We start from the raw sequence: 19,968 nt of genomic DNA, 5'->3' as shown, positions 1-19,968 counted from the left end.
ACAAAACCGTACATCAAAAATGGAACTAAGTAAACCAAATGTGGCTTTATACAAAACATATATGTTAGAAGAGGGAATTAATGGTTATTTGTTGCATGTGATTCTCCCGCAGCATCGGTTTATTTTATTGAGGCTGAGATGTGGTATTGTACATTATTTTGTTGCTTTCCTAAAAATAAAGATATGTCCTTCAGATAAGGTGCCCTGTCCTTGTGATAATAAGAGTAAACAAAGTACGCTGCACTTTATACTGTTCTGCAAATGTTACTGTAATTTTAGGATTTTTTATTTGAAGCCCCTGTTTGTTAACCGTGGAATCAGGTCCCATAAATTGGCTTTGAAATTCGATGTAAGCCTAGAAGATCCTTTGACATGTTATAGCACTGCCATGTTTATTTTAAAATCAATTTCCGCAAGGGAAAGCTTTGTGTTATAAATTAGTAATGGATGACACCAACGTCTGTACTTCTTTTTTAATATGCACCAAAATGTATGTATTATATTGTCTGTGTTATGGCTACTTTTTAATAGTCGAATAAAGATTTTTTGAATTGGTTTGAAAGGTTTGTCAGAATGAGCTAATCCTGGAGTGCATAGCCTAGGAGTTCTTTATAGGCATGGAGCACTACTACCACTTAAGGAATTTTCAACCTTTTTTGAGATTACGAGATGGCAAATTCTAATACCTCGAGTGGTAATATCCAGGGTGCGCATTCACTGGGGTTAGGTTTAGAGGAGCCACAACTGCATATTGCTTGTCAAGTAGGATGTACGGCTTTACGACGCGTGCTTTTACACTGCGTGCCGTTACAATGCGGTTTTTTCAACGGAAGTTGTTACCACGACTTGCGTTGGAGGGGGTGCGGACTTAGAATTCTTTTAATTTACTATTCCAACACCAGCCTACGTACAGTAGAGAAGGTGTTGGATAGTGAATAAAAAAATTCCTTGTCCTGTAGCACCCTCCAGCGCTGGTAACGACTTACGTTGAAAAAAACGCGTTGTAACGGCACGTGGTGTAACAGCCGCATCGTAAAGGCTGTTCCCCTGTCAAGTGCTGTGCACTAGGTCGTGTCATGTCAAGGCAGTGATGTGCCTTTATCAGGCATTACATAATTATATGGTAACACCCCTTGCAGGCCTTAGAAAAAAGTGGGAAGAGGAATTGATGCACCCCATACTTGAGCTTGAATACTGTATCTAGTAATGCGTGATTTAAATTGATCAAACAAATATGTACATAGGGCGTATATTACACTCAGAAAAATATCTCAGATTTATCAGGACACAGCCACCCGAGATGCAGTCAACATGACCCCAGCAGGGCACAGAGACAGCTTTGATTGCTGTCACTGAGGAAACAAGAAAAATGATGGACTCTGGAGGCTCTGCAGCAATTATCCTCCTGGATCTGAGTGCAGCCTTTGATACCGTGAACCATCATCTGCTGATCTCTAGGATTAGAGAGGCAGGGATATCGGGGGCTGCAGTGAGGTGGTTGGAGTCTTTCCTAGACGGCCGCTCATTCCAGGTCTTTGAGAAAAACTGCACCTCCAGAAGCATGCCCTTGAGGTGTGGGGTGCCACAAGGCTCTTGGCAAAGCCCCACCCTTTTTAATATTCATATTAGTCCCCTGGCCAAAATGGATGAGCCCTTTGGCATTCGAATCGTTACATATGCTGATGACACCCAGTTGATAGTATCCCTCAACCAACCAGGAAACAGTCCAAATAATCTAGCCAATTGTCTCAAAACAATCTCAGCCTGGACGGAGCGCACCTTCCTTCAACTAAATGGAGCAAAAACAGAATTGATGCTTCTGGGTAAACATCTCCCAGGGGGGTCCACCCCCCTATTGCCTAATTGTTTGGGCCACGCACCAACCCCCAAAGACCAAATAAAAAGTCTGGGAGTTTGGCTGGAAAAGAAACTAAACATGAAAGTCCAAGTGCAGAAGGTTGCAGGATGCTGCTTCAGATTACTAAGGATGATGAGGAAAGTGTTTCTGATATTGTCCTGGGAGGCTAAGAAACTAGTAGTCCAAGCGTTAATCCTTTCCCGTTTGAACCACGTGAATGCCCTTTATGTCAGATCACCATGATCCACAATAATGAGGCTCCAGGCTGTGCAGAATTGTGCAGCCAGACTGCTTCTGAATATTCCCCGCAGAGAGTCAGCTTGAGCAGGCATAGCTTCACTGCACTGGCTGCCTGTTGCAGAGAGGATTCAGTTTCAATCCCTCTGTGTCACCCACAAGATTATGGCTGCCAAAAACCCACCAATTTTACAGTCAACCATTGTCCCATATCTTCACAATAGAGCTCTACGCTCTGGAAACAAATGCCCGGCTACTGTCCTGAGAATTCACAAGAGCAGAAGTGGAGGCCAACAATTCTCTTATGTTGCCTCAAGAAGGTAGAACACTCTTCCTGACTATATTCAGTCGGATGAAGACCATCTGGCTTTTTGTAGGCAACTGAAGACGTTCTTATTTCCATCCAGTTAAGGTGCGCACTCGCAGACTAAGTCCTTAGCGCTGGGAGGTCTAATGGTAGCGATGCGCTTTATAAGTACCTTTTTCATTTAATTTCATTTAATTTCATGGCACAGAAATGATACACATGATCTGGTCCTGTCAATCATTGGTGGAATACTGGAGGAAGGTAGGGACCTGTATAAATGAGGTGACCAGTGAAATATTGAGTGTGCGCCTGTGGTCTGTCTTTAGGGGATTTCCAAGACGTGCTAAGCATAAAAACACATTGATTTTTCCCTCCAAATTGCTAGACAGAAGATGAACATGCTTTGGAAGTGGGCTAGACCCCCCAGTGTAATGAAATGGAAGGAGGAGGTGATTCGGTGGGTGGGCTATAAGAGTAAAGTGTTGTATGTTGAAGTAAGGAAAGGAAGACGATGAATTGACAGGGTATAAGCAAAGGATAATTTATTAGATTGCTTAATAAATCTTTATTAGGTGGATGAATCTGGGGAAGAAAGTATGTAGAAGTTGTGCAAATAAGAAAGTGTGTGGATGCAATACAAATAACTTCTGAAATGGATGGGATGGAAATGTAGTGATACATGATGTGATGGGGACTGGACTTCGGAGGGGTAGTGGGTTAATTAATATTTATCTTGTAATCGGTTATTGATAGCTTATCTTATTATAAATGCCAATAAAATTATGATTACAAAAAAAAACAGTAAGTATATGAAAATATATAAATCATGTGGACATAACTTTTCATACAGAAATTCCAGTAACCCTAGAGAAGTACCAGCACCGCAGTGTGCTTGACTGACTATACAAATGTGCTTGAAGTGGGAGCTATACTTTATTTTCTTTTTTTCTTTCCTCACAACAAGATCATTCTCTTGCCTTTGCAGGCCCATCCATGACCTCCACTGATGCTACTAAGGATGACGAGCTCTGGTGGGAGAAACAGCACTTGAGAACAGCTACTGTGCGTCAATGAGTGCAAAATATTTATTCATGTGATGGATGTGATGGGCTTAACTTTGGTAAGTTGGTATTTCATGCTAGTTTGATCATTTGATTCAGGATGAATGCTGAGAGTGTTACTTGATTACCACTTTGGTAATTTGCTTGCCACCATCTCTTGGTTCTTCTCAAACTTCTCTGTTTACCTCGACTGGACTACCAACAAAATTATTATTCTTTTCTATTTCAACATATCTGTCCCATTTTGTGAGACGAATACACTCTAGATGTCTCAATTACAACATGTGGAAGAAAGACCAATGGATATCTACTTCAGTGGGAAATTGAAGGACTTAAAGAGATCTACCCCTTTTGACTGGAAATGGGTGAGTTATTTCTAACATAACACAGTGTAACATCTCAAGTGGCAAATCCTAAGTGGTTGTGGTGGACATTGATGATGGGTTAAACTTAAATAAGTGGTTATCATTTGGTGTACTACTTGAAGCTAGTTGTCTAGGATCGGTGGTACTACCTTGTCCATTGTCAACTGTATGATAGCTTGTGATTTGCACTCTGACTCCTCGCACAACATGTCTACCTTGACTCTCAAATATAGTAATTTTTAATTTCTAATTCTACAGACTTTCTATTCTGCAAAGAGATGGAAACTCCATGGTGCTCCTGCTCTGCTGGTCACCCCTTGTTGCCAAGACAGCCAGTGCCAGAAAAAATCAGGTGCACCATTTGTACAGAGTATCATTTATCTTCCCTTTTGTTATAAATATTTTAAATTGTGTGCATTGTTGCTTTTTTTGGATATAGCCTCACTAACTTTCTACAATTAATTTCGGAGTATGTTGGCTGCTAAAGACTGAGTAGTTTAACTTAACCATCATCTTCTTGCTCTGACATATGTCCTGCACCCACTGACTTACTTTCTTTGTCTCTCTATGGATTTACCTATTTCCCTCTACCCAATCAATCATTGATACATTAACCCACTTCCCCGAAGTTGTGAGATCAATTGTGTTGTTATCTATTTCCACCATCAACAGATCTTGCATTTGGCAAGGCAAATGTGGTGCAGGGAATACATTCTAATAATGGTAGGCGCTTTTTCTTCCACAATGTATGCCCTACAGAGAATAAATCTACCTGATGAATCTGTTGATGCTAACCTCCTTCTGTGACTTGAATTTTCATCATGCTTACAGCTATATAATAGTCTTTGTCATGGCTCTTCCACTCACTCTGTTTTTCTTTTTGTTTCATTCTGCATTCATTTTGTTTCATTTTGCAGGATGAGAATCCTTCATTGCAACATTACCCGCTCTATTTTGAATAATAAGAATCTTGTTTTTCCTGTGATGACTTCCCTGTTTGGGCCTGTTAGTGCTAACTGTACTTAGTCTGTTTTGACACATCCATTCAGTAGTAGCAAGCCTTAGGGTATGTAGCAGACAATAGATTTATGCTCATGTAAGAATGGGAAAGAGAGGGTGGTTGGGTTCATGGTTGACCAGGACTTCATGTTATGCACACTATAAACATAGCTCCTGTATTCCATTGGTTATTATAAGTACCATTGTTCCTTAGTGGTGAATGTTGACTGGGTGACAATGCATTACATATTTTGTAATACTACTGAATGATTGGAGGTGCATTCTCTCAGAGGATATCAAGTCATGAACGGGCGAGGCAAAGGTAATGCATTATCATTTTTCTGACAGTGATTGGAGGAGGGTGAATGGGAGATATACGTAGGGGTCAGCCTTATGGTTAAGGAACTCAAGTCAAGTAGAGACAGCTAGACAATTTCTATGTGATGAACAAGTTTCAGGGCTCAGCACCTACTCCAACAGTAGGAATGTTCAGAGTTCCTTTTTTATGGATGTTACACTAAAAAAGTACCACTACCCATATAACTGATGATAACCATAATAATATAACCACAACCTTAATAAAAAAAGTTTAAAAAAACAAAAGTAGGACAAAATGCTTACAATAACCCCACTCACATAATTCTAAGCACACCCACCCTCTACCTAAAACACTCAAAAACAAACAAAACATATTATTCTAAATCTAAACAATTTTAACCCTTCCCTAAATGTTCCTACCCACACCACCCGCAACAGGCTCACCCATCTCACTATTGATTCACCTTCAAATAGTTAAGTCCTTTTTCTTTAATTTGCTTATGACTCTGTCCTAAGTCACTGATGTCTTTGCAGACCTTTCTGAGGTGGACCATACAAGGTAGGAGAGGGAGTAGCGGTTGCTGCGGTGTGGGACGAGCATACACTTAGCGGCTTATGGTGAATTGGATGATATGATGATGCCTTGTCTTCCATTCTACATGCAGGACACTAATAGAAGGCAAACCCTGGACTGCTGCTACCTCAACCACTTCCAGTATCACCAACTGGCGATACACAACCACAGTTGCTCCCATTTATGTGTGTTTACATTTGCTGCACACTAAATCAAAAAAAGCAACCCCAATCTCCTGTTTTTTTTTTTACACAGCACAGATATCTGTTTTGTGTTCATCCTAAAAAATTCATGGAGTTAGTCTGCAGGATAATCACTCGCTACAGTTGTGATCTCTAAGAAACTTCCCTCATCCATAGTTGTATATTCTGGAGTCCTGTATTTTATTGAAATGAAATGTTTATTCATTTTTATCATTGTCCATCTCACCATATTTTGTGGAGAGAGACTAGTCATTCTGAAAGTTACATTTGCCCCAGCTGCACTGAGCAGGCATTCTGAGGAGATAGACTGGGTTGAGGACACTTTATTCGCATCCTGAGGAATTATGCCCACTCTTACTCATTCACATGCCAAAAGGTCAATGGGTCTTGATCCAGGTAGACTTCAGTTGGTTCATCCAAATAGTACTGTACCACCATTTCAAATGTTGTTGTATGCTCCTGTTTTTTTTTAAGTTGCTTGGCACTTGAATTAAGCCTTTGTATATCCATAAAATAACCCATTACAGATGTTGGAAGATGTTGGAAGAGAAGCTATTGGTGCTATAGGTATAGTAGCAGTTGATGGTAATATCACTGGTGGGTGCTGCTGCTCTGCTCATAACAACTTCTTGCTGTATATCAGCTTAACTTCCTGCGCTGCTTCTACCTCTAGAAAATCAGGTGCAGTAGACTGTAGTTGCTTTTGAGCTTCTCTCAACCATGACTGCAGTCACTGCAGAACTGACAGACATTTTCTTTGTTGATGTTGGTGGTGCTGGTGTTGATCCAGGCGTGATACTTCTCCTAGTTTTTTCCCAACCAGTGGAGTTTGCAGGTGGTGCACTGCTTTGTAGGAAAAAGGTTGAGGGCTTGATGCCAGTCATGGAGCTGGCAACAACTTTCTCCTCTCTGGCCACTTTCATGGCAGGAAGGTCCTTCTTTGGAGCCATATTCATACTCTTTGTATGGATCTGCAGCACAAGCAGAAGCCTCTATGGACTGCGATGTAAGCTATGTAACAGGCCTTTCTATATCAGTCAATAAGTATCCTCTTGTGCAGCTGTGGGAAATAAAAAATTGAGAGAGTGATTCTTGCCAATTTTTGTCAATGCAATATATTTCACAAATAATCATCTTTGTCATCATAGCAATATTATGAAAACTTAATTCAATTAGTATAAAAAAAGAAAAGGATCCAGAGAAAGGCATGCAAATATTGAATATATTAATATAAATATACATAGTATCTCTCCAGGGCCCATGTGGTCCCTTTGGAAGACATGAGGCAGCAGTAAGTGAATACATGCATATAAAAAATGTCTGTGTCCCTCCAGAAAAAGTAGAGATCCCGCTTCCAAGGGTGGATGATGCAGAAAAGATTACAGACAAAGGAAGAGTAATGCTTGGATCCAAAATCCAAAACACAGGGGGCAGTCTTCAGGCGCAGAAGTGGAACATAACATCTTAAACAAATTTTAAATTATTCTTTTCTGTTCGAAATTTACTTGAACGAGCTGCTCAGCAGAGTTTATGCAAAAAGATTATGCAAAAAGAGTTTTTGTGTTATCCTATTGGTGCCCACATTGAAGAAATGAAAATTGCTTTTGTGTCACTTATGTTGTTGCTGCATGCGATTCTGTGCACATTCATAGGGGGTCTTTGATTCTAAAAGGAAGTCACTGATCAAAGGGTTTAATACACATCTGAGGAAGGAGAATGGGCTGATAATAGAACCAAAGAGTAGGGCTTGGGCCCTTTGGTAACCTTTTGATGCAGATGTTCCTGGGACTGATATCTAGGTGTGAAGCTCTAGTCACCCTATGGCCTGCGTTTGTTGTTTTAAAGATTGGTGACTGTCCTGGTGTAATAGACTGCTCTGTGGAGTAAATGTAAATGTAAATGTATTGGCATTTATATAGCGCACTACTTACCCGTAGGGTCCCAAGGCGCTTCGACCGCTGCGAAACCCTTCCTGGCTACCCTGAGAGATGGTCCCTTAATGGGTATCTCCAGGGTGAGACCAGGCATCCCCGGCGGTCTGGTGGGGCCTTTAGTGAAGATGAGGCAAGCTAATGCCCAGACTGATCGCTGATCAGAGTGGGCACCGAGGCGAGAGAATTATCGAGTCCGCTGACCCTGGTCCAGAAACCTGCCGCGCCGGGAATTGAACCCTGGTCCCAGGCCGTCCTCTGCTCTCGGGTCTGCCGCCTCTAACCAGTGAGCCACACTACTTCACTGCTGGAGCGGTTTCTGCCATTGCTATGCAAGTCTCGACGCTGACGCTGTCAGCGTCGAGACTTGCATAGAACCTACCAAATAAGTGGGCACATCAAAGTGGCCAATCCCCAGAACATGAACTTAAAAGACAGAGACACTAAATTACCACTGTGTCTGGAAATGGATTATGAGAATCTCAAATTTTTAGACTGAAGCTGTATAGGAGCATGGAGAAGCTCAGGACAGTTTCTGCATGTTGTAAATAGGACAGGGCACTAAGGGTCTGCCAGTCTCCCATGCTGGGTGAGTGGCTATCACCGAGGGGAAACAATAGCGCTCGCCTAGAGTCTGGAGCACCAGCTTCTGCCTGACGCAAGACTAATGAGCCGTGTGAGGGGAAAAGATTGCCTGGAGAGAACGAGGTCCTGTGGGGGTGCAATCAAGAGGATCATGGAAGCAGAGTGTGAGATTATGGTTCATCGAGAACAGTGCGCCAATTGGGTCATCTGATTGTGTGCCTTGTGCGATCCCCTTATGCCACGACGTTGTCACTACTAAAAGAAAAGGTCACCGCTATGGTTCTGGACTGCCGTGGAGGAGGGGAGGTGTCCTTCATATTGCTAGGACTGCCATCCTAGCAAGACTTATACCAAGCCATTCATGACTTTTGCTAAAAGCCCTTCTAAGTCTTGAACTAACTAGAGGGGCCTAGCTTGGCTGTAGCCACACATGAATGAGGAATAACCATTACACCTAGTTGGGGAAGTGGGATAGGAGCTGACCTGGGTAGTGCTAGCGGGGCTGCTTAAAGACGAGTGAATATGTTATTTGTTGTGTACTGTATTGTACTTTGTACTTTGTGTTAAAGAAAAATATTCCTTTTTTTATCAAAGTAAGTATTAGAATGAACAATCATGTAATGGGGTTGCTGCTTGCAATTTGATTTGTGATTATGTGCTTGCCTTACACCAACTTTCTCCCTGAGAAGCCTTGGACTGCTCTACCTGCGTTACCACTGAGAGTCAGGTACTGATGTGGTTCTTGGCTTAGTTGCTTAGAGCTCATAGTCACTGGGCTCATTGACATCCAGGGTACATGCCCTCAACCTCCACCACCGTTGGGCCCAGTAACTCTTGCTTGCCCAGTGGCCCTCTGAAAAGGTTCTGATAAACACATTTTGGGATCTTTACATTACGATTCAGATGTACTGACTGTACAAAGGGTGTTGATGTATACTCCAGAGGTTGTGTGCAAGATTGTTGTAGCCTATGGCATGTTGTACAACATTGCTGTGTGACAGGGTTTACATTTAAATTGTAACTCTGAGCTACAGCTACATCCAGTGAACCATAATAGGGTAAAGACTAGAGGTGAGGTTATACTGGTGTAGGATCGACTACTTAACTCATTTTTCTTGAGCTGCTAGTTTGGCTGCTCCATTTATGTGGTTAGACTGTCGCTTGTCAATGATAAATAGGGGACTACCACACATCATCAACAAATGTGGTATGCACTAGTTAAAACTATATTGCTACTGTACAATCAGGAAGGGTTGTTAATAACACCTAAGTACATGCTATACGCACAATACACTCACACTTTACAACAGACATACCTATACTCTTAATTTTTATATATAAATGACATACAAAACAATCTCAGTTACAATTTTGGGATCCGATAAATTTTATGGGATTCTCTACGGTGCACAGACATAATATCGAGTCCAAAATATCGTTTGGACATAATATCGAGTAAATAATATCGACTGGACAAAATATCGACAGGACAGAATATAGACTACAAAAATATCGTTTTTAAGGTAAGTGAAGTAATATCGCCTGTATAAAATATAGATAGCAAAAATATCGATTTGTTAATAATATATAATATTTTATAGTGTATTTTTATGTAATAATATTTGTGAAAAGTGTTTATTTATGTTATAAATAATTTTATTAAATGATTTTTGTTTTTATAATTATTGCGTAATGTAATTCTGTAGCGGGTTGTGGGTTTATAGGGGAATAGGGGGGGAAGTAATTTAATTATAATGAATTAAATATGTAAATGTATTAATTGGTATTAATTTGTAATTAATTGTTAATTAATTTATATGTGTCAATTAATTTAATAGTAATTGCAAAATAAATATTATTAATTGATTAATTGGTAATTATGTAAATTTTACTAATATAATGCAGTAGCGGGTTGTGGGATTAAAGGGGAATAGGGTGGGTAGTAATGTAATTAAAAAAATACATATGTAAATGTATTTATTGATAGTAATTAGTAATTAATAGTGAATTAATTTATATGTTTTAATTAATTTTATAATAATTGTTAATTATTTTATATTAATTGATTAATTGGTTATTATGTGAATTTTACTAATTTAATTTCTGTAGCGGGTTGTGAGTTTATAGGGGCATAGGGTGGAAAGTAATATATTAATAATTAATTAAATAATAAAATAAAATACACATTATTTATTTGGAAATAATAGTGAAATCATTTTTAATTATTAAATAATTATTTGTTTATGTTTAATTAATTTGTATTAATAGGTGAATAATTATAAGAATTATTGTTAATTATTAAATGTCAATTATTATTTATCCTATTACATAACATTTTTATTTACTTTTTATTAATTATTATTAGATATTTCTTGTTCGATTTTTTATTTATATATGAAAGATTTACTTTCCCTAATGTTGTATTCTCTGGAGTGTGAATTGTAATTTTTACCGCTACGCTTTCCAACGCTTTCCTTACTGTTGCACCCACTGGAGTGGGAATAGTAATTTTAACCCCTACGCTATCCAACGCTTTCCCTACTGTTGCACCCACTGGAGTGGGAATAGTGATTTTAACCCCTACGCTATCCAACGCTTTTCCTACTGTTGCACTCACTGGAGTGGGAATAGTAATTTTAACCCCTACGCTATCCAACACTTTCCCTACTGTTGCACTCTTTGGAGTGGGAATAGTAATTTTAACCCCTACGCTGTCCAATGCTTTCCCTACTGTTGCACCCACTGGAGTGGGAATAGTAATTTTAACCCCTACGCTATCCAACGCTTTCCCTACTGTTGCACCCACTGGAGTGGGAATAGTAATTTTAACCCCTACGCTATCCAACGCTTTCCCTACTGTTGCACCCACTGGAGTGGGAAAAGTAATTTTAACCCCTACGCTATCCAACACTTTCCCTACTGTTGCACTCTTTGGAGTGGGAATAGTAATTGTAACCCCTACGCTATCCAACGCTTTCCCTACTGTTGCACTCTTTGGAGTGGGAATAGTAATTTTAACCCCTACGCTATCCAACGCTTTCCCTACTGTTGCACCCACTGGATTGGGAATAGTAATTTTAACCCCTACGCTATCCAACGCTTTCCCTACTGTTGCACTCTTTGGAGTGGGAATAGTAATTTTAACCCCTACGCTATCCAACACTTTCCCTACTGTTGCACCCACTGGAGTGGGAATAGTAATTTTAACCCCTACGCTATCCAACGCTTTCCCTACTGTTGCACCCACTGGAGTGGGAATAGTAAATTTTACCCCTACGCTATCCATCGCTTTAGCTATTGTAGAATTCACTACAGTTGTCACAATAATTGTTAACTATTTTGCTATGCTACGGTAAAATTATTATATATGTTTATTTAATATAAAAAAAAATATATAAATATATATGTATTATTTTTTTAGATTTATGTTTAATTTAAAATAAATATTTATTAATATAACATTATTTTAATAATTTAAAGTAAGTTTAGACTAAATATATTTATTACTACATTAGTATTAACTTAATTTAAAGACATTTTAAAAAAACAATATGTTTTACAGTCTATATTTTAGTAACTCGATATTTTAGAGTCGATATTTTTGTACTTACCTGTTTAAAGATAGCCAGTCGATATTTTGTCCGTCAATATTTTTTCCATGATATTTTGGCTACTCGATATTTTTGAGGTCGATATTATTTTAGTGATCCATTCTCTACATGTTGGGGCCTCCGTCCTGTCCTGCATGTGGAGGTTACTATTCTGGTTATGGAACGTTCCCTCCTGCATGCAGACGTAAGTATTTATGCATAGAGTGTTTCTATAGTGCAAACAGTCAAAAGGGAGTAGAGCACTTGTTAAAACAAGAAGAAAGTCAATGATTTATGGGAGAAGTAGCTGGCTTTTATACAAATTATGTACTGTGATGTATTCTTTAAAATGGTCTTTAACTATTTTCTAAATTAAAGAAGTGTTGGGGCAGTCCTGATGAATATAAGAATGTTGTTCCAGATCCTGCGTGCATAGATGGAAAAGGCCTGCTGTATTGATGTTTTTTTTAAAAACTATTTTAGGCTGCAGTATGATTGCATACTCGCTGCAGGTGTCCTGATAATCACCTGAGATGAAGAGTTTGTCTGTAAGATAAACAGGGATGCAGTTTGTGGTGGCTGGAGTCAACTGTTTTCCATTAAGATGGCTGGTCATATGATCATATTCCCTTAACCCTGGATGAGACATGCTACGGTGTGTAGGATGTTCCTAAGGGGGGTACCAGTGTGGTGTCTGAGAGGCCATGTTATGTTGTTATGTTATGTTATATATTTTTGTAAAGCGCTCACATCACCCTGGGGTATCTCGGCGCTGACTAGGAAAGTATGCTGAGAGTTGGTGAGCCAGAATAGAATAGATATCTTTGTTAAAACAGAAAAGCTTTCAGCTGTTTCCTGAAAATGCTGTAACTTGGGATTTTGCGTAGAGCTGGAAGGAGCTCATTCCAATATATGGTGGTAAGATATGAGAAGGCTCTACTCCCAGTGCGGATGAGATGAATTCGTGGAACCTGAAGGAGATCCCGGGTACTAGTTCTAGGTTTTCTACAAGAGGAATATTTTAATAGTTTTTTCCGCAAATATAGGGGACCTCTTTCGTTCAGGGCGTTATATGTAAGACAGCAAGTCTTAAAAAAGGATCGCTTATTCACTGACAGCCAATGCAGTTCCCTTAACAAAGGAGCTGAGGATTAACCTGCAGGACGATTTAAAATCATTTTTGCTGCAGTGTTATGTACTACTTAGAGTTTGGCCAAGAGGGTCTCTCCCACTTCGGCCAACAAGGCATTGTCATAATCAAGGCGACTAATTACCATCGCCTGGACTAAAGTTCTGTGGTGGAGGGTAGGCATGTAAGTAAGAATTTTCCTTAGAAGCTGCAGAACATAATAGCACAAACTAGTGGTAGCCGTGATGTGATCCTTCATAGTCAAAGCCCGGTCCAATTTTAGACCTACATTTTTTACTGAATGTTTAGGAGGGAGGGGCCATGCCTAACTGAGCAGGCCACTAGTCCTCCGACCAAATATCCATGGCTTTACCCATTAACATAAACTCCGCCATCGAGCAGGGAGTTACCACACTCCAGATGCTAAAGTATAAGTGCTTGAACAGAAGTCACTTTCTGAAAGAAACAGTTTCGCTTTCTATAGAAGTCAGAGCCTTCTTTTTTTTTGGCATTGTGTTCTTTGTGGATGAGGTTGATGTCCAGGTTGAATCCAAGTGATTTGGCATTCAGTAAAAGGTGGGGATTGTAGCTGTCAAAGTTCATGTAATTGAGCCAGGTTTGCACTGTTTCTTGTTTGTTATTCTTGAAGAATAATATGACATCTGTATTGGCATGATTTGAGCTGCAGATAGGTGCAGTAGAACTAGGTCTGGGTGATGTGCAGGAAGCGTTTGATGCATTGGATGTCTGAAGCAAAGACAACTTCAAGGACAGTTGGCATATGGGTGAATCTTGATGCTCTTATCTGTGAGTAGAGCACCAAGCAACGAATTGAAAAGGTTAAAGATGACAGGAGATAATATGGAACTCTTGGGGGCTTCATTGATGAGAAGGATCTTTCTTAATATGAACAAACTGACGTTAGCTGGATAGGTAGGAGAGGAACCAGTGAAGACCATTTCTGGTGAATCTCATTCACGACTCCAGGGTGTGTAAGGGAGTATCATCTGTGTTGAAGGCAAAAGACAGCATCATCTATGAAGGGTAAGACAGTGGTCTCTGTGCTCCAGAGTGATCTGTAGCTAGACTGGTAGTCATTCAAGAGAGGGTTAGCATTGACGCTAAGTTGGTGTTGAACATAGACTGCTTTTTCAATTATCTTGCTGATCAGTAGTAGGTGAGTTATGAGCCAGTACTTGGCAAGGTCATCAGGGTCTGGTGAAGGTTTCTTTGGAACAAAGGAGGATCAGGACTGCCCCGAGAGCTTCTTGGAAAAGGGAGATGCCTTGAGTGAGGGAGGCATTGAAAATGTTGAGTATGGGTGACTGTGTGTCCCCAGAGAGAATTTTGTTGAAGGACAAAGATAAGACATCATCTCCAAAAGAAGTGACATTAAGGAAGGTGAGTATGTCAGTGAAATCTGCAAGAGTTAGGTCTTTGAAGGCTGATCATTGTGAGATTTTACAGAAAGGGATAGGCATATGAGATCAAGCATGCTTCGTGCTGGTGATGTGCTGTTGGTCTTGAATATTTTTAGTTGAAGACAAGGTTGCTGGCATTGCACTTTTTTGTGGATGAAGTAATACGTGAATCTGACAAGGGGTTGATGCAGTGCTTGCCTTGAAAAGCACTCTGCAACTTTCCATGGCTTCAATGATAGTGTTGATATAGTACTTCCCATTGGCGGATGTGATGAGCTGGCTGTGTTTTGCAAGTGAGTCTTCAGTATCATGAGATCATCAGGAGTTCTGTTATGCTTTTTGAAGATCTCCGCAGTCGAGGTGGAGCTCTCAACCTACTGGTATAAACATGAAAGTACATACAGGAAGAGGGTGTCAGCCTTTTTCTGACATTCTGAGTCATCCTTTCACCACAATAGCTTCACTCTCTGTCCTGCTGGAGTAGTTTCTTTGTTAAAAACCACCAACATGGTTGAAGGGCAGGATTAGACCCCCCGTCCATTCCCTAACTAAAAACAAGGGATTATTTGCGAGGGCATCATCCAAAGAACCCTCATCTTTATGGGGGTTCGGAGACCCAGTTGAACAATGCAGCACACCCCAAATTTGTAGGGACATCGGCACATGCTACAATGCAGTGCGTGTCCACACCCAACAAGGGAAGCAGTACAGGAGGCGCTAGGCAGACTTTTATTGCTGAGGTGGATTAAGATGCACATGTACATGAGGGTCCTCAGAGCAGCCTGGTGGACCTTCCTCACTCAGATGAAAGAATATGAACAGCAGACAGGCAGTAAGTGTTTTTTGTGTATTCACTTAGGAGCATGTGAGTTTTGAGACTGATGGTCAGTCATGTGCTCAGTGTGAGCTTTGCCCTAACATTCCATTTTTGATTTAACATCTAATATTATTGTGTTACGAAAGAAATTGAAGTTTACCAATGTTATCCTACACTCAGCTTGCATGGACTCATCTTATGTGGATCCAATAGAAATGCTTTTCAAATGGTATATTTTGTTCCAACATAAAGGTTAAAACACAACATAAACATTTGGAATTTGTTACATCTCTATTTTGTAAACGTCTGTTTATGTGATTCTGACCATATGTACCCATTCCTAACTTTCAAACCACCATATATTTTAGTATGAAAGATGTTTAAACATTTTGAAGCATTTACACAAAAATAAACACTGATACATAACCCTTTGTAATGTTTTTACCGTGTAACTATAGACTTAAATCTAAACTAGGCAATATGTTGAAGATGTTGCAAAAAATCTTTTAAAATGTAATCACAGGATTTTGTCAACCAAGCAATCACCTTTGCACAAACATTTTTCCTCCCTTGAATGTCTGATTCCATAATAATTTCCCACACTTCAGAAGTTATAAAAATGTGTATCTGAACATTGGCTTGCTCCAGGTTTAGTAAGAGTGCACAACATCAGTTCTTGTATTTAGAAATATAATACCCCTTTTACATAGAGTATGTTTGTTATGCCATATTGAACATGTGAATTGAAGAGAAATCACATTTCTTCTCAGCAAACCAAGGTGCTCAAAATGTCATCAGAGCAGGCCCTGGGGAAGTAAGAAAATCCTCGATTGTGAGGCTGGGACAACAGCTGTCCACTACTAGTGAGGAGGTGGAAGCCCACACAAGCAGGGGGAGTGCAGCCCCTTGGAGACAAACAAACTCTCTCAGGAAAACACTCCATGCAGAGAGTGTAATCCAAGCTGGGGTGTGGGCGATACAGATTTCCCTATGAGAAAGCATGCCACCTCTGGTGGGTGGGGGAATTCGATCTTAAAGTTGAATAATCCACACGCTCAACATACACCATTCCTTCCACCCTATTCTTGATCCCTCTCTTTAATAGACCCAGGTGCTTATTTTGTTGTTTATTTAAATATTTCGGGAGGTAAATTCTGCTGGTCACTAAATCCACCCTGGCCCCCTTTCTGTGTTTTGGATATGGATTTCGTCAGCCAGGAGGAGGGAAAAGGGAAATATTGGGGTACCTGTTGGTCTTGTCCTTAAGCAAGACCAACAGGTGGCATCTCAAAAGCAGGCCAAACCACCATTTGGGCCTCTGCCCACGCCTTCCTATCTTTAGTGGCCACCATACCATTCGGGCCACCAGGTGTACCATGTCCACAATCTACATCTTTTCCTCAAAGTCCTTGTACAGAAAACCACCAGTAGTTGAGGGACACTTCAGCCTCTTGATGCCCTAGAACTATCTAGTGTAGCCCACTTCCAAACCCAGGATTTGTGGCTCTGGCTGCTCTCAAGGAGATGCTGAGGCCAATTGGAGAGGTTCATGGAGTGATCTCTTAGATTATTTAAAATCTAGTAGTAGTGATCCGAATTCTCCGAAAGACGGTCATTAAACAGCTCCACCATGGCCTCATGACCTAATTGATAGCAGGTATAACATTGCATCTACCTCCCCAGCCGATCACGCCTCCTGTTGTCCAGTAGTCCTGTCACCCAGTTCATCTGGCATCACTGTTTCCCCCGCTACTCCTGTGTTTTCTTTTTCCCATGGGGTGACTGGTCCTTCCACTGCCAGCCATTTAACACCAGCATCGCAGGAGGATTTTTAGTTATTTAGAAAGTGCTTTTAATATCACATTTTTAAATGCAATACATTTTTCCACATTCTATGACTTGTTCATCTTACTAACTGGCACATTTGATTTCTGGAAATGTACTTCTGATGTGAATCCCACAGCGGGGCTCAGTGTCAATTCCATGTTGCCTTCATCGGAAGGAAGGCTTGGAGAAGATAGGAGAGTTTACATTTTTTCTTTGAGGAGGAGCTGGTGTAGATAATATTTATGATTAAACCGCAGACACACACTCTGCTGAGCAGCAAGCACAATATTTTGAGATGCTGCAACTGCTGCTTCCTACTCTGCAGTATATGCAGCTTCCTGCTATGCAGCAAACCAAATATAGTGCTCCATCCTAGGGCAATCAGGTGTAGTGTACTCTTGATCCTGTTCTGGTTGATAGAAAGGTTCTGTTTGTTGGGAACATTATAATTTTAACTCACTTGTACAATCCTGCCCACACCGAGAGATGCAGGCTTTGATTTTGGTGGTGGTAATGTTGATATAGGGGTAACTATTATATTGTTCCATAGAAAAATATCCAGCATGTACATCACATAGTGCACTTTTGGCAGAAAAAAGAAAGAAAAGCATTTGATGTCACTTCCCCTTCAATGGTGAGGCACTGTGCCTCACTGGCCACTTTCTTGTCAGGGACCAGTTTCTTGGGTGCCGTTTCCTTGACTTCTTGTTGATTAGCACTTAGCAAAGAGGACTTTGAGGTCTGGTATCACGAAAGAGCTTCAAAAATATAATGTATAATACGGTTTGTAGATTGAGCACTAAGGATGGCAAGCATTCTTCTTGAAAAGCTGATATTACCAAAAAATTGTTAATGGTTTTAAATTAGAAGATGCATTCATACTGAATGTTAATACGATACCACAAAGCACCTATGGTAAAGAGAAAGAGACAATTCAATTAAATTACATACAAAATATAGGTATGGCCCAATAGACTCAATCAATATGGCAATAAAATGTTGAAACAAATTCTATAAAATGATAAATACTACATGCTCTTGGGCATGTGAGGGATCCCGAGAATAAATAGCTAAATTAATTAAAAATAATAACCAAGGCCCACCAGACCCAATCATACAGCAGAAATCGTTGAAACATGTGATGTAATATCTGCCGTGCTAGGGCAATAATCTGAGGACTCCATAAGGGCCTTTACTTGCACTTCACAGCAGAAAGTTTCTATAAATGCAAAACACAGTTCATATTCAACCATGTCTCTCTCTCTCTCTCTCTCTCTCTCTCTCTCTCTCTTTATCACACACACACACACACACACAAAACAAACTTCACAAAATGTTGAACTCACACATATTTTAGCAAGGAAGGAGGAGGCGCGAACATCAAAGTGAAAATGGTAGCCTACCACACACACACACACACACACACGCACACACACACTGGTTTCACAAAATGGCAGACAAGCACATGGCTAGTCTAGGAAGGTAGGAGGCACAGAGGAAAAATAGAAAAGACGGCCTAGCATGTATACACACACAATGTTCACAAAATGGTACAACAGAGCAGCCTGCCCTGCATCACCACCACCCCATCAACTAACTCATGCAGAATGGCAGGGAAATAATTACACACTCATACACACACATGCATAAATATGTATAGAAAGTGGCTATCCAGTGCACACACACACACACACTAACACATACACACAAATATTCCTAAAAGGTGGCCATCAAAGGCTACACCACCAGTGCAGGAGCCGGATGAGTCCCACTTATAATAATAAAAAAGATAAAGCATGTGTGGGTGTAAATAAATCCTTTCCGGAAAGCACAGAAACGTTGAAGCTGTCAATAGTTCCAGACAACACTTCTAAAAGTTGCAGCTAACACAAATTACCCAAATATCTCATACATTGACAGAAACAACAAGAAAAGGGATCACATCGCAAGAAAGAAGGTTGACAAAAAGAACACGGTTGCAGGCCTGGGCTCGCAGCTTTCCAAGCCACCATGCATAGGCAGACAAAAAAGACTCCGATTATGGAATATATTTATTCACCGCCATACACAGACGCCCTAAAAAATCTCTAGCAGAGAAGGAGTGAGAATGTGAAAATAAAATAATTGAAAAAACATCAATGGCCTACAGCCGATCAGTACACCAGGACCCAAGCAGTGAAACAGCAAAGTACTATAACAGTAACAATGAATCTGGCCAAAACAAGGAAAGTACAAATTACATCGGCAGACTTACATTGCCAGGCCATCACAGCTCTTATTACCCTTACATTCTTGTCCCTTACTCCACATATGGGCCGTCCCTCCTCCCTTATTTGCGACTTCAGGCCCTCCAGCAATGAACAAACAACATGAAATACATTTGAAAAGAGTAAAATATACGGTGGTGTTCGCCTTCAAAATAATTATATTACAAAGAATTGAACTGCACTAACCTGATGTTCCCCAAGTAATCCAAGGACAGATGACAAAGCAGAGATTGTGGATTAAGGATGAGTGAGGCTTTCACTTCAGTATCCAAATTCAAAATGACAAAAGGTCAATATAGAACAGGGAAACACTTGAACAAGGAGGGCGGTAGGTGCCACAACACCTCCAAATTACCTTTTAGGAATTAATCTGGAAAAGTAACTAAAACAGGATTTGAAATATTCTTTTTCTGGCAGTGCTTGATACAAATATGGAGGGTCAAGTGTCAACCAACTTCCTAAGATAAACTGCAAATTTT

The sequence above is a fragment of the Lissotriton vulgaris genome, chromosome 1_1 (genome assembly GCF_964263255.1).
Source record: "Lissotriton vulgaris chromosome 1_1, aLisVul1.2, whole genome shotgun sequence".
Lineage (NCBI taxonomy): Eukaryota > Metazoa > Chordata > Amphibia > Caudata > Salamandridae > Lissotriton > Lissotriton vulgaris.
The sequence above is the reverse complement of the archived record's forward strand: the minus strand, read 5'-3'. Positions refer to the sequence as shown.